Below are 15452 nucleotides of genomic sequence, written 5' to 3'. Positions count from 1 at the left end.
ATTTGCTTATAATTACACAATAAAAGCAAGAGGAAAGACTTGAACCTATTTTGCTCTGAAGCTCACGTGTGGCTTTAGGACGAAGGACATTTAAAGGCAATTCCTAAGTGTAACTGCCCAGCCTTGAAATCTAGCTGCATGTGGAACTGATTTCCCTCCTTAGAGATCTGTCTTTAGGTGAGTTGCCAGCAGGACATCTGAAACTCAAGTATGTAAAATGGGTCCAGTGACGTTTTAGCGAGGGATCCAAATAGACTGAACACATATAATGAAAACCTGGTTGGAAAATTTGACTTTCACGGCAACACGAAATCTTATGGGAAAAGATTCTATTTTCAATTGTACAGAACTCCAATGGTTAACTTCATGATTACTTTAAAAAAAGAGAAGCAAATGAGCATACATGACAAAATTCCCTGGGGAGACAAATCTCCTTTGTTTGCATAAACCATCATGGTGAAATTAAAGGATGGTAGATCTCAGACTTGGTCAAACTTGGCTTTTAATTCTGCCTGTGCTATTTCCCAGATGAGTCATATGAACACATTACTGAACTTTCCTGAGCTTCTGTCTGTTCTTTTGTACATTGGTGATAAAAATAGCAAAATGAGGTAATACGAGTTTTAAAAACAGTAGCACATAGTAGGCTAGGAGGCATTCAATAGATGCTCGTCTTGTCTTTCCCCTTCCAATAAACTCATCATATATATTGATTTATGCTTTCACTGTGATAATTCCCATAATTACAAAAATATCTAGCACTCATATATCATGGTAGCATTTGTAAAGTGTTTTCAAGCTTACTATCTTATTCAATCATGACAACAACTGTTTTGATACAGGTACCATGGCTTTACCCAAATTTTACAAATGAGGGAACTAAGTCTGGAAAGGCAACATGACCTGAGAATGGTCAAGAACAAGAGCTCTTGGACCCCACTGCTGGGTCTGAATACCAGGTCGTGCTCTACGACCTTAGGCAAACTATGTAATCACTCTGTGACGCAGTTAACTCATCTTTAAAACTGAGAATAATAACAGGATTTATTTCACAATGTTGTGAGGATAAAATAAATTACTACAGTTATGTACATCCTCAGAACAATAAGTACTCAATTAATGTTGTATATTATTTTTCTCTGTAAAAGTGTAGTTACGTCTTAGGTGTTTGGGAGGATAAAATAAGGCAATAAATAAATTCATACATGTAAAGTATTTAGATTCATTCCTGACATATAGTAAGGGCTCAGCAAGTATTACTTGCTATTATTGTCCCATGTGATTCAGACGGTAAGTAGAAAACATTGGTTTTGAATGAGAGTCCTTGGAAGTTAAAGCTAGGGAAAGAATTGAGGAAACTGACAGTGGAAGCCCTGTTACGTGCCAAGCACAGCGCAAACGTCTTTGCAGGCTTGCTTACACTATTTTCCCAACAATCTTGAGAGAGACACAGAGCCATAACAGAGATTTTAGAGGTTCAGATACATTTTCCCTACAGTTTCTAATCCTCAAACAAGAAAAAGACAGGTTGCTTTATTAACTTCCTGTAATAAAGATGTGTAAAGGGAGGCTCAGGAATTACTGCCCCACCTGCTTCGCTTACTCGATGCTCCTCATAACAGTAAGTCTGGTTCCCACCATCTGCCAGGTCTCCAGCCCCACTCGCTGCAATCATGACAGAAGAGCACAAGCTTCTTTTCTATGTAAATCAAGCTTTGACTTCCTGACTCCAGTGTATCTGGGAGACAAACCCCCTGCTCTTTCTAGGAGCCTTCACTCAGGGAGCACTCACTCCAATCAGAGGTTGGAAACTGGGCCAGGCGGAAGCCTCGGAGTGAAAGGTGTTTTTGTCAGATGGAATCCACTGAAGCCAGGATTTTGTTGCTTTTGACAGGAAGCCTAATTAGCCTTTAACTCTTTAACCACAACGTCCTCCTGAAGTACGGAGAGGAAATTCACCACCAGCGCTCAGAGCCACATGGAAGAAATTAATGTCTGCCTTCACCAATCCTCTTTCAAGGCACAATAGTAAATATGCATTATATTTAACAATCATGTTTCCCTGGAGCTAAGCATGGGTTTCAGTGAAAATAAATGCTCTGTAATGTGTCTCAGAATGCTACCCTGGAATTGCAAACAGAAAGTCTGGTGCCCTCAACCATGGCAGAATGAACTGCATAATGACAAGGAGAGGGATCAATAAATAGGGCTTGATTTGTTATCTGGGATTTATAATTGCTTGCAGAATGGAAGCTTGATTAGGTGTGAAGATCACTTCCCAAGTTTGGCTGTTTTCCAGTCTTTGGTGCTGGCTGAGACAGAGGCCAGGGGTTATACAAGGCACGGAGGAAACGGCATTGATTAGTGTCCTGGCTGTATCATGGACCTACTGCACATTCAATGTTTGTATCATGGCAACATTCATTTAGTTCATCTTATGTATTTGTAATATATGTTCATCATAGTTTATTCATATATATCCATGATATATGGTTTATTCTTTCATAGTTTATTCATATAGGTAAATATATATTTGTGTATATATATGTGTTTATGAACATATATTTATATTTACTGTGTGTATGTGTATATATATCCTTGGATGTGGGAAAGAGTTGTAGAGGTTAGTTGTTTATTTATAGCCTCATGAAGTCACTGGTGAAGTCATTGCTTGCTAGAGCAAAAAAAGGAAACTCAAATAGATCATCTAAGTGGAGGGGTTTTTCAAATGCAGTCCCCAAAGGCCTGGGTTTCTGTAAAGGAGCTGCAGAAAGATATGCATTTAGATGGATGTGTATCTAAATTTGAATCTCAGTCATGTCACTGGCTAACTCTGTAACCCTGAGCAAGACATCTGCCTCTGTACAATGGGGATGATAATAGTAACTACATTATAGGGATGTCATGAGTCTTACATGAGTTGTTGCATGTATTTACCACAGAGCTGGGAATATAGTAAGGACTTAATGAATGTTCGCTATTACTATGTATCTACACCTCTATTTCTCTCTCTATGACCATGATTAAATATCAATATCCTTGGAAGATTATGCTTGAAAAAAAACTTCTCCCAGTTTTCTAAGAGATTTTCAAAAACTTATTAATCTAGTCTAATATGCTCTAGTATATATGTAAGGAAGATTAAGTTCAGAAAGTGGAGGTGACTGTGTCAAGGTCATAGAAAGGCTGTAGCCTATTGAAAAGAGGAAGGTCTCAGGAAAGATTTGGCCTGGTTGGTTCAACCAAGGCTCACTGGGACTGGTTAAGAGGTTATTGAATAAAGGTGAATCGAATTTAGTCCATATACTGACACCAGCCTCCACTCACATATGGAAGCACACAAACACAGAAACCCCACATATACAAACTCACTCATACACACACACACACACACTCACACCCCTACAAACACATACTCACATACACAAACATGTACACATACACTGACTAATTCACATGCAAACACACACACGATCTGGGTGCAGAGCCTCGGTAAACTATTTTTCACTTCCATCTTGTCCTCTGTAAACTTTTAGGCCTATCTGTCACCGGATCGCTCTTGTTTTGGGTGGTGGGACAACTCTACCAAACCAGTCAGTGTGCCTAGTGCGCCGCTCCCCAACTCTGCCCAACCCATCTATTGAGCTTTCACTATACTAAGCTGTTTACAAGCATTACTTCCTTTAATCCTGATCAAGTAGATAGTAGTCACTAATGCTTTTTCTATAGGCAGGGCAACTCAAACTCATAAAAGTTAAGCAACCTGCCCAAATCTCAGGACTACTAGTTGACCATACAAGGATTTAAAACCAGTTTTGTGTCACTCCAAAGCCCATGCTCTATTCCAGAATTTCTTAAGTTGAGATCTCAATCCATTAATTGATCAAGAGTACTCAATTAAATGGGTTTCAACCAGCATCTACAATAATAGAAACAGAATGGAAGAAAAAACATAAGGGTACATCACACACCGTAAAAGTATTATTTTGTAAAACTTGTCTACATATGCATGTGTTTGTGTGTTTGGGATAGGTACATAAAGTAGATTTTGAACTATAAGTCTCAATCAGAAAAGTTTGAAAGGTAGCATCTTATTCATCTGTACTGCCAGGGACAGTCCAGTCATTCAGCGCCAAGCTTCCCGGGAACCCTCCAGGCAGAATAAATGGCTTCTGCATGTGTGTTCCCACAGCACCGTGTACATTTCTATCTTACAACCCTAATCAAATTGCACTTTGGTTTTCTCCCCAAAGGGTGGCCATGTGTGTATGGAGCCCTTCCTCCTGTGCCTTTCCTCTTCACCTCTCCATGCCTCATGCAGCACCATGGAGAGATGGACACCTGAAGAGTGTTTATTGCTTTGAATTTGACAGAATTGAAAACTGAGCCATGTTAAGAGCTGAATGCTCTGGTTTTTGAATCTCCTAGATTTCTCTTTTATGGCCTAGCTTGAGATCAGTTCACTCTTCCTTAGCACCTACAGCAAGAACAGGCTGAAGAAGAAAAGGAGAAAAAAGAAAAGGCAAAAGAGAAAGAGAGTAATGTTTAGAATTAATAATTTGGATAAGACTCCAAAAAGAAGAGAAACTCAGGACTATTTACTAAATATATGTTTTGATATAAAGGAGATATGAATGTATTTCATCCAAATGATCACAGGCCCACCGTCAAAAGCTAATAATTAATAGCTGAATGTAATTGGGTATATCCAGAGGAAGGACACTTGAGCTATTAACAAGGAGAAAAAAAAAATGAGAACTTTCCACCCCCTCTTCCTGTGCTGTCCTTTGGCCAGCAGAGAAAGCCAGGACAAACACTGCCTCCTGAGGCTAGAGAGGGTTTGACTGTAATTTTTTGGTTGTTTATTGTTGTTTTACTACTCTCTATTTTCACACGCTTTGGCCAAAGGGAAACGGAAATGCTGAGTCCTGAGTGTTCATTCTCATGAGAAGAAACCACGACAAACCCTGATAGAGCCAGAAACCCCTGGGGTCATATTTTCCCTTGCTCCATGTGGGAGGAACATGCTTGATGACCGGGTACATCTTCTCAGATGAACAAAGAGTTCTTAATTTGGAATCAATGTTGACCAACCAGGCTTTGGAAAACAAAGCATTTTCTCACTTGGTTGCTGACATAATCCACAGGGCTGACATGAGTTCACTGTACCAACTTCTCAGAGAAAGTCACTTACGCAGTCTTCTATTGTCTATTTGTCTATTATTATTATTAATCACAGTATCGTTTCATTCTCTACCTTTATTATTTAAGGGGCTCTGATTCTACGCTCCAAGGTTAGGTCTGCGAGCCTTGTCAGAGCTCAGAGGGTAACACGGAGTCAGGGCAGAGGGGTGGGACTCTGTGGAATATGGTTAGGAATAGAAAAATGGACCTTTTGTGACATACAATGCTGCAAGTTTAGAGAATTTAATCAAATTAAATTTCAGATAAAATTACAGAGAAAGCATTTTCATTCAAGTCTCAAATCCTTCATTATTTTAATCTATGGACTGGGATTCTTTTTTAAGAAAAATGTACTGGTCTGAAATAAATCTGTGATGGCCTCGGAAATGTAATGGTGTCAGAGCACATCCTTCCTTCCATCTCCCATTGCAGTGAGTCACTACCTCCTCATCCAGGTTGACCTTTCCCCTCCTATCTTTTTTTTTTCTGGCCATGCTGTGCAGCATGTAGGATCTTAGTTCCCTGACCAGGGATTGAACTGGCACCCCCTGCAGTGAAAGCGCGGAGTCTTAACCACTGGACTGCCAGGGAAGCCCTTCCCCTCCTATCTTGATCATTAATTTCTTAGTTCAGCCTCTATACTCTTTCAGATACTTTTCCCAGTTGTCTCCGGACAAAAGACAGGAGGAAAAGGAAAAGAGTCCTCATGGCCATTGACAGTGTGATGGTTAACAATTAAATTGTATGCTAATTAGGGTTATAGGATATTTGAGGGTATTAAAAAGAAAATATTAGAGCTATATCTTTGAACCAGGAAAGTGGCCCATGATAAATTCAGAGGGAAAAGTAAGCTTCAGAATAGTTGTTTAGTATGGTCCTATTATTATAAAAACAAATAGCCTCCCATATACTTTATGTATGTATATATATGCATATAACCTGGATGTTACATTTGACGACCCTTGAAGTAGGAAATTGGATCGATGGAGAGTATAAAAGGATATGGAGTGTTATTGTGGAAGATAAGTGTCTTTGGGTGTGTGAGTATGCTTGTGTGTATTTAAGTTTAAAGGGACTATAAAATCAGACCCCTAATTTCAACTAAACATACATGTGTTTAGGAAGGAGATTAGAAGTAATATATATACATAATAATAATAGCTGTGCTAGAGAGGCAGAGTCTGAATGTTATTTTTTTCCTCCATTTTCCTTTTTGTTTGAAATGCAGTTTTACCACTTTTATGATATATAGATGAATGATAAATAAAATATATATATAGATGAGAAAGAGAGAGAGAGCTTTAAGTAAGGATTAATTATACAACTATAGACATACTCCTAGTGTGTCTAGGACTCAATTTACCCATTTGCAATATGAGGTAGTAGGCTAAAATGTCTCCATATTTCCATTTTCCTGGGATGATTCCTGATTCTATGGATGATTGCTGTGTATCATAGGTCTTCGCTGATTCTAGACTAATTCTATATTATATCCCTTGATATACAGATGCCCCTGTATATCAAGGGAGAAAAATGTCATAGACACGTATACTCATTGAATACGAATGTTGCATGGAATACTTAAGGTATTTTAGAGAAACACTCAAGTCATAGTTAGAACATACACCACTAGTCTTAAAAAAAAACTTGTGAAGCTGATTGGTTTGTACATGCCATAGATACAGAGAGACCATAATTATAACTGTATTGCCTTTGTCATAGACTGTGGCCACAGCTCTAATAGATACATTAGCATCAACATGTTGATAACTGTTGGGAGTTGATGTAAAGCAATTAAGCCTTTGGAGTATGGATCTCACTATGTATTTCTCCTGTTTGAACCCTCCTGGTCATCTTCAGCTAGTTTTACTATAAAATGCAATGTCTTGTTTATGCTTATAACTTCAGGCCCTAGTATTCAATGGCACGAAAGTTACAGTGAATTTCTTATGGTTCCTCAAACTTTGTCAAACCTCTATGCTTCTGCATATATTACTCACTCAGCCCAGACTGCTTTCCACATTCTTTTCAGAACTGGTAAACTTCTACCCTTTAATAAGTAGGAAGAGTATAAAGCAGACAATCAAACTTCTATTTATTCTTGAATGCTTGATGAAATGTAACCTTGTCTTTAAAACCATTCCTGAGCTCATCCCTCTCTCCATTCCCAACCAAGTCCCTGCTCTTATTCTATCCAGCATTTTGTTATTGAACTATTTGCCCACTTCCTCCACTCTGCTGGGAGCTTCTTGAGGGAAGAAGCTATCTTTGTTCTGTCACTTCTAGATCAGTGCCTAACATATACCAGGTACTCAAGAATATGCTTTCAAAAGAATATGCATATACAAATATACGTAATGAGATTAAATGTCATATATATTTAAGTGATATATATTTAATTAATTTATATACATGTATAAAATCATTGAAAGAAAGCAAGCAAAATAAAACCAAAAAAAAATCTACAAACACAGATATTTCTGAAATATAGTAAATAAACTAGATATTTATTAGGTTAATTCAACGCATGGTCCAAAGCCCATACTAGCTGACTTTCTGCCCAAGAGGAACAGAGGAGTTGAAATAAGTGCAGTTTTTGGAATAACGTTCTGCCTATTTGGCTTTTGTAAGAATCCTCAAGTCTGGCTGGACAATTATGGTGTCTTAGGAGTGTGTAATGATTTTCCCTGCCCCCAGCACTCATCAACCCACAGTGTGAAACAATTCTTAGCCATCATGATTTCCTCACAGTTTAATGGGCTTTTGGGGAGAAGGCTTTCATGTCATTGTTAAGTCCCATCTTTATCTTCTTCCCACCCAAGATTTAGACAAGAAAACAGGCTCTGCTAGTGTATCTGTGTCCATGACCTCCGTGTCCTGTGATTGAAGGCCCCCCCCACCCCCTCCCGAGACCACATTGTCAGAGCCCTTCTCCCGCTGCAGACCAAATCATTCCCTCACCAGGCAAAGAAGAGAGAAGCACTGCTGGATGCCAGATTCAGTTCTCAAATCATTAGCAAGACAAAAAAAAAAAAGGAGAATTTTTGCCTTTATAGCTAACTCCTCCAAGTAATCATTCTAGGGTATTGGCGATTCAGATTGGGAATGGAATTGTTTCTCTTAAATGGAAGTTAAAGTAAGATTAGTCTCTGGACAGCAGACCTGAAATTCAACCCTGTAGAGTGGGAATGCTCTGTCCTCAACCAGGAGAGCAATGCGGAAGCTAAAATAAGATTGCCAACTTTTGCGTGTTTTGAGGGGGAAAAAAAAATCAATATTTAATTGTGATCATTGATTTCTTTTAATTTTAAAAAATATATGCAACATTGAAAGCACGAACGTGCATATATTCTCAACTCTTTTTTGTCCGTAAATATTTTTATATTGACGTGTGTATTTATTTATTTAAATTTCAACTTACTTCAAAACGGACAATATTTACAGTGACGTGATTTTAAAAACAGAGACGAGCAAAGGATAAATGGGAAATGAAGACAGAAAAAAGTGAAAAAGTCCTAGAACCGGACATGTAATTCACATACAAACTATATGCCATAGGATGTCAAATGTTTCAGAAAAATAAGTGTCTCTGGGTCTCAGTTTCCTAGCATTTAACATAGAGAGGCAAATGTGAAAAGTGTGAAAATCTTGGCTCTTAGCAGATAAAAGTAAATCAATTGCCCAAAAGAACCACACCTATTCTAGATATTGAGATTTGAGAGTAATGTCTCTCACCTCCTAGAGGTGACTATGTACCTGAGCCAGGTTTACAACAACACGTACTTAATGAAAGAAGAAAGATGTTTGCAGTTTCTTCTCCATCAGGACACGGAAAAAAAGCAAAATACCAAAAGGTCATCTCTTCTTAAGTAGTTTATTGTGACAGTGGACAGTGCCTGATGCTTAAAAAGAAAATCCATACACTGCTAGAACCATTATCCTGTCCCATTTAGCAAAAAAATAAAATAATTAAATTTAAAAATATCATGGGAAAAATAAATGTTCTTTCATTTATTCACTCGTTTGTTAAACAGTTATGAGCTGCTTCTCTGTGGTTCACAATATTACACAAATAATTTTTTTTCTACTGATCTCACTCTTTCTCAAATTCGATTATCGTAAAAATGTGAAGACTCGAGCAAATTTGGAAACACTTATTTCACAGTATCTAAGATGCATAGGGTACAATAGACAACCCTCAAAGCCTCTTCCAATTCAAACATTCTATGATGTTGAATGTTAAATAAAATAGCTGGCAAAAAACTGAGTAAGCAGAACAAAGAAATGTGTCTTGAGGGTAGAATTGAACAGGATTTCCTTGGATAGAATCAGTTTACACAGTACAGAAAGAGAAAAATGGCATAGTTCATCCTATTGCCTAGTATATTCCCGTTTTTAATCAATCCTCTGCAAATTTACAGATTATTTTGCCTCAGAAACTAAAACTATGTCTAACGTGACAGCCAGTGAAAAAGCCTAAGCCTTTTGGAGTCTGAGAGACCTGGATGGAATTCTAGCCTTTTCATATAATAACTATGTGATCTTGGCAATTTATTTAATCTCTGCAAAATAACAACATATACCTCAATTGTTATGAATAATAAGTAACAATGAAAAGTCCCTAGTGTTTTATACAAGGGATATTTTTTATTTTATTTTACTTCTAAATTTTTTTATACAGCAGGTTCTTATTAGTCATCCATTCTATATACATCAGTGTACACATGTCAATCCCAATCACCCAATTCATCCCACCACCACCACCACCACCCCCGCTTTCCCCCACTTGGTGTCCATACGTTTGTTCTCTACATCTGTATCTCTATTTCTGCTCTGCAAACCTGTTCATCTGTACCATTTTTCTAGATTCCACAAATACGCATTAATATACAATATTTGTTTTTCTCTTTCTGACTTACTTCACTCTGTATGACAGTCTCTAGATCCATCCACGTCTCAACAAATGACTCAATTTTGTACCTTTTTATGGCCGAGTAATGTTCCATTGTATATATGTACCACATCTTCTTTATCCATTCGTCTGTCGATGGGCATTTAGGTTGCTTCCATGACCTGGCTATTGTAAATAGGGCTGCAATGAACATTGGGGTACACGTGTCTTTTTCAAATATGGTGTTCTCAGGGTATATGCCCAGTAGTGGAAATGCTGGGTCATATGATAATTCTATTTTTAGTTTTTTAAGGAACCTCCATACTGTTCTCCATAGTGGCTGTATCAACCACCAACAGTGCAAAAAGGTGCCCTTTTCTCCGCACCCTCTCCAGCATTTGTTGTAGACTTTCTGATGATGCCCATTCTAACCAGTGTGAGGTGATACCTCACTGTAGTTTTGATTTGCATTTCTCTAATAATTAGTGATGCTGAGCAGCTTTTCATGTGCCTCTTGGCCATCTGTATGTCTTCTATGGAGAAATGTCTATTTAGGTCTTCTGTCCATTTTTTAATTGAGTTGTTTTCTTCATATTGAGCTGCATGAGCTGTTTATATATTTTGGAGATTAATCCTTTGTCCGTTGATTCATTTGCAAATATTTTCTCCCATTCTGAGGGTCGTCTTTTCATCTTCTTTATAGTTTCCTTTGCTGTGCAAAAGCTTTTAAGTTTCATTAGGTCCCATTTATTTTTGTTTTTATTTCCATTACTCTACAGGGGGGTCATAAAAGATCTTGCTGTGATATATGTCACAGTGTTCTTCCTATGATTTCCTCTAAGAGTTTTATAGTGTCCGGTCTTACATTTAGGTCTTTAATCCATTTTGAGTTTATTTTTGTGTGTGGTGTTAGGGAGTGTGCTAATTTCATTCTTTTACATGTAGCTGCTCCAGTTTTCCCAGCACCACTTACTGAAGAGACTGTCTTTTCTCCACTGTATATCATTGCCTCCTCTGTCATAGATTAGTTGACCGTAGGTGCGTGGGTTTATCTCTGGGTTTTCTATCCTGTTCCATTGATCTATATTTCTTGTTTTGTGCCAGTACCATACTGTCTTGATTACTGCAGCTCTGTGGTACAGTCTGAAGTCAGGGAATCTGATTCCTCCAGCTCTGTTTTTTTTCCCTCAAGATTGCTTTGGCTATTTGGGGTCTTTTGTGTCTCCATACAAATTTTAAGATTTTTTGTTCTAGTTCTGTAAAAAATGCCATTGGTAATTTGATAGGGATTGCATTGAATCTGTAGATTGCTTTGGGTAGTACAGTCATTTTCACAATATTGATTCTTCCAATCCAAGAACATGATATATCTCTCCATCTGTTTATGTCATCTTTAATTTCTTTCATCAGTGTCTTACAGTGTTCTGAGTACAGGTCTTTTACCTCCTTAGGTAGGTTTATTCCTAGGTTTTTTATTCTTTTTGTTGCAATGGTGAATGGGATTGTTTCCTTAATTTCTCTTTCTGATCTTTCGTTGCTAGTGTATAAGAATGCAAGAGATTTCTGTGCATTAATTTTGTATCCTGCTACTTTACCAAATTCATTGATTAGCTGTAGTAGTTTTCTGGTGGCATCTTTAAGATTCTCTACGTATAGTATCATGTCATCTGCAAACAGTGACAGTTTTACTACCACTTTTCCAATTTGCATTGCTTTTATTTTTTTCTTCTCTGATTGCTGTGGCTAGGACTTCCAAAACTATGTAGAATAAAAGTGGCAAGAGTGGACATCCTTGTCTTGTTCCTGATCTTAGACGAAATGCTTTCAGTTTTTCACCATTGAGAATGATGTTTGCTGTGGGTTTGTCGTATATGGCCTTTATTATGTTGAGGTAGGTTCCCTGTATGCCCACTTTCTGGAGGGTTTTTATCATAAATGGGTGATGAATTTTGTCAAAAGCTTTTTCTGCATCTAATGAGATGATCATATGATTTTTCTTCTTCAATTTGTTAATATGGTGTATCACACTAATTGATTTGCATATATTAAAGAATCCTTGCATCCCTGGGATAAATCCCACTTGATCATGGTGTATGATCTTTTTAACGTGTTGTTGTATTCTATTTGCTAGTATTTTGCTGAGGATTTTTGAGTCTATGTTCATCACTGATATTGGTCTGTAATTTTTTTTTTTTTTTGTAGTGTCTTTGTCTGATTTCAGTATCAGGTTGATGGTGGCCTCGTAGAATGCGTTTGGGAGTGTTCCTTCCTCTGCAATTTTTTGGAAGAGTTTGCGAAGGATGGATGTTAACTCTTCTTACTGTTTGATAGAATTCACCTGTGAAGCCATCTGGTCCTATACTTTTGTTTGTTGGAATATTTTTAATCACAGTTTCAATTTCATTACTTGTGACTGGTCTGTTCATATTTTCTGTTTCTTCCTGGTTCAGTCTTGGAAGGTTATACCTTTCTAAGAATTTGTCCATTTCTTCCGGTTTGTCCATTTTATTGGCATAGAGTTGCTTGTTGTAGTCTCTTATGATGCTTTGTATTTCTGTGGTGTCTGTTGTAACTTCTCCTTTTTCAATTCTAATTTCATTGATTTGAATCCTCTCTTTTTCTTGATGAGTCTGGCTAAAGGTTTATCAATTTTGTTTATCTTCTCAAAGAACCAGCTGTTAGTTTTATTGATCTTTGCTATCATTTCCTTCATTTCTTTTTCATTTATTTCTGATCTGATCTTTATGATTTCTTTCCTTCTGCTAACTTTGGGGTTTTTTGTTCTTCTTTCTCTAATTGCTTTAGGTGCGAGGTTACATTGTTTATTTGAGATTTTTCTTGTTTCTTGAGGTAGGATTGTATTGCTATAAACTTCCCTCTTTGAACTGCTTTTGCTGCATCCCATAGGTTTTGGATCATACTGTTCTCATTGTCATTTGTCTCTAGGAATTTTTTGACGTATTCTTTTATTTCTTCAGTGGTTATTTAGTAACATATTTGGTTATTTAGTAATGTATTGTTTAGTCTCCATGTGTTTGTGTTTTTTATGTTTTTTCCCTGCAATTGATTTCTAATCACATAGTGTTGTGGTCAGAAAAGATGCTTGATATGATTCTAATTTTCTTAAATTTACTGAGGCTTGATTTGTGACCCAAGATGTGATCTATCCTGGAGAATGTTCCGTGCACACTTGAGAAGAAAGTGTAATCTGCTGTTTTGGGATGGGATGTCCTATAAATATCAATTAAATCTATCTGGTCTATAGTGTCATTTAAAGCTTGTGTTTCCTTATTAATTTTCTGTCTGGATGATCTGTCCATTGGTGTAAGTGAGGTTTGAAAGTCCCCCACTATTACTGTGTTACTGTCAATTTCCTCATTTATAGCTGTTAGCATTTGCCTTATGCATTGAGGTGCGCCTATGTTGGGTGCATATATATTCATAATTGTTATATTTTATTCTTGGATTGATACCTTGATCATTATGTGGTGTCCATCCTTCCTTATCTCTTGTAACATTCTTTATTTTAAAGTCTATTTTATCTGATATGAGTATTGCTACTCCAGCTTTTGATTTCCATTTGCATGGAATATCTTTTTCCATCCCCTCACTTTCAGTCTGTATGTGTCCCTAGGTCTGAAGTGGGTCTCTTGTAGACAGCATATATATGGGTCTTATTTTTGTATCCATTCAGCGACCCTGTGTCTTTTGGATGGAGCATTTAATCCATTCACATTTAAGGTAACTATCAATATGTATGTTCCTATTACCATTTTCTTAATTGTTTTGGGGGTGTTTTTGTAGGTCCTTTTCTTCTCTTGTTTCTCCCACTTAGAGTAGTTCCTTTCAGATTTGTGGTAGAGCTTTTTTGGTGGTGCTGAATTCTCTTAGCTTTTGCTTGTCTGTAAAGCTTTTGATTTCTCCATCAAATCTGAATGAGATCCTTGCTGGGTAGAGTAATACTGGCTGTAGGTTCTTCCCTTTCATTGCTTTAAATATATTGTGCCACTCCCTTCTGGCTTGTACAGTTTCTGCTGAGAAATCAGCTGTTAACCTTAGGGGAGTTCCCTTGTATGTTATTTGTCACCTTTCCCTTGTTGCTTTTAATAATTTTTCTTTGTCTTTAATATTTGTCAGTTTGATTACTATGTGTCTCAGCGTGTTGCTCCTTGGGTTGATCCTGCCTTGGACTCTCTGCACTTCCTGGACTTGGGTGGCTATTTCCTTTCCCATGCTAGGGAAGTTTTCAACTATTATCTTTGCAAATATTTTCTCGGGTCCTTTCTCTCTCTCTTCTCCTTCTGGGACCTCTATAATGTGAATGTTGGTGCATTTAATGCTGTCCCAGAGGTCTCTTAGGCTGTCTTCATTTCTTTTCACTCTTTTTTCTGTTCCGTGGCAGTGAATTCCACCATTCTGTCTTCAGGTCACTTATCCGTTCTTCTGCCTCAGTTATTCTGCTATTGATTCCTTCTAGTGTATTTTTCATTTCAGTTATTGTATGTTCATCTCTGTTTGTTTGTTCTTTAATTCTTCTAGGTCTTTGTTAAACATTTCTTGCATCTTCTCAATCTTTGCTTCCATTCTATTTCTGAGGTCCTGGATCATCTTCAGTGTCATTATTCTGAATTTTTTTTCTGGAAGGTTGCCTATCTCCACTTCATTTAGTTGTTTTTCTGGGGTTTTATCTTGTTCCTTCATCTGTACATAGTCCTCTGCCTTTTCATCTTATCTATCTTTCTGTGAATGTGGTTTTTGTTCCACAGGCTGCAGGATTGTAGTTCTTCCTGCTTCTGCTGTCTGTCCTCTGGTGGATGAGGCTATCTAAGAGGCTTGTGCAAGCTTCCTGATGGGGGGGACTGTTGGTGGGTAGAGCTGAATGTTGCTCTGGTGGGCAGAGCTCAGTAAAACTTTAACCCGTTTGCCTGCAGATGGGTGGGGCTGAGTTCCCTCCCTGTTGGTTGTTTGGCCTGAGGCAACCAAGCATTAGAGCCTACAGGCTCTTAGGTGGGGCTAAAGGCGGACTCCAGGAGGGCTCATGCCAAGGAGAACTTCCCAGAACTTCTGCTGCCAGTGTCCTTGTCCCTGTGGTGGGCCACAGCCACCTCCCACCTCTGCAGGAGACCCTCCAACACTATCAAGTAGTTCTGGTTCAGTCTCCTATGGGGTCACTGCTCCTTCCCCCTGGGTCCTGATGCACACACTACTTTGTGTGTGCCCTCTGAGAGTGGAGTCTGCTTCCCCCAGTCCTGTTGAAGTCTTGCAATCAAATCCCTCTAGCCTTCAAAGTCTGATTCTCTGGGAATTCCTCCTTCCATTGCCAGACTCCCAGTTTGGGAAGCCTGAGGTGGGGCTCAGAACCCTCACTCCAGTGGGT

General features: G+C 38.1%; 1 long non-coding RNA gene across 10 annotated transcripts in view; it reads left to right on the top strand.

Moving 5' to 3' along the window:
- The window catches only part of LOC309647108, a 111768-nt gene that overhangs the window by 46362 nt on the left and 49954 nt on the right, over nt 1-15452 (top strand). Inside the window, exon 6 of one of the 10 annotated variants that reach the window (XR_014255799.1) lies at nt 1768-2402. The exons of 6 other annotated variants lie outside the window; for them this stretch is intronic. This is a non-coding gene — a long non-coding RNA (uncharacterized lncRNA). Of the gene's footprint in view, nt 1-1767; nt 10382-15452 lie in introns of those variants that run through there. 3 more of the 10 variants (XR_014255802.1, XR_014255803.1, XR_014255804.1) reach the window with 3 other exon arrangements.

This window comes from Balaenoptera physalus, assembly GCF_965194825.1.
Source record: "Balaenoptera physalus genome assembly, chromosome: 17".
NCBI classification, from domain to species: Eukaryota; Metazoa; Chordata; class Mammalia; order Artiodactyla; family Balaenopteridae; genus Balaenoptera; species Balaenoptera physalus.
Note: the sequence above shows the minus strand (reverse complement) of the source record. Positions and strands in the feature narration are given on the sequence as shown.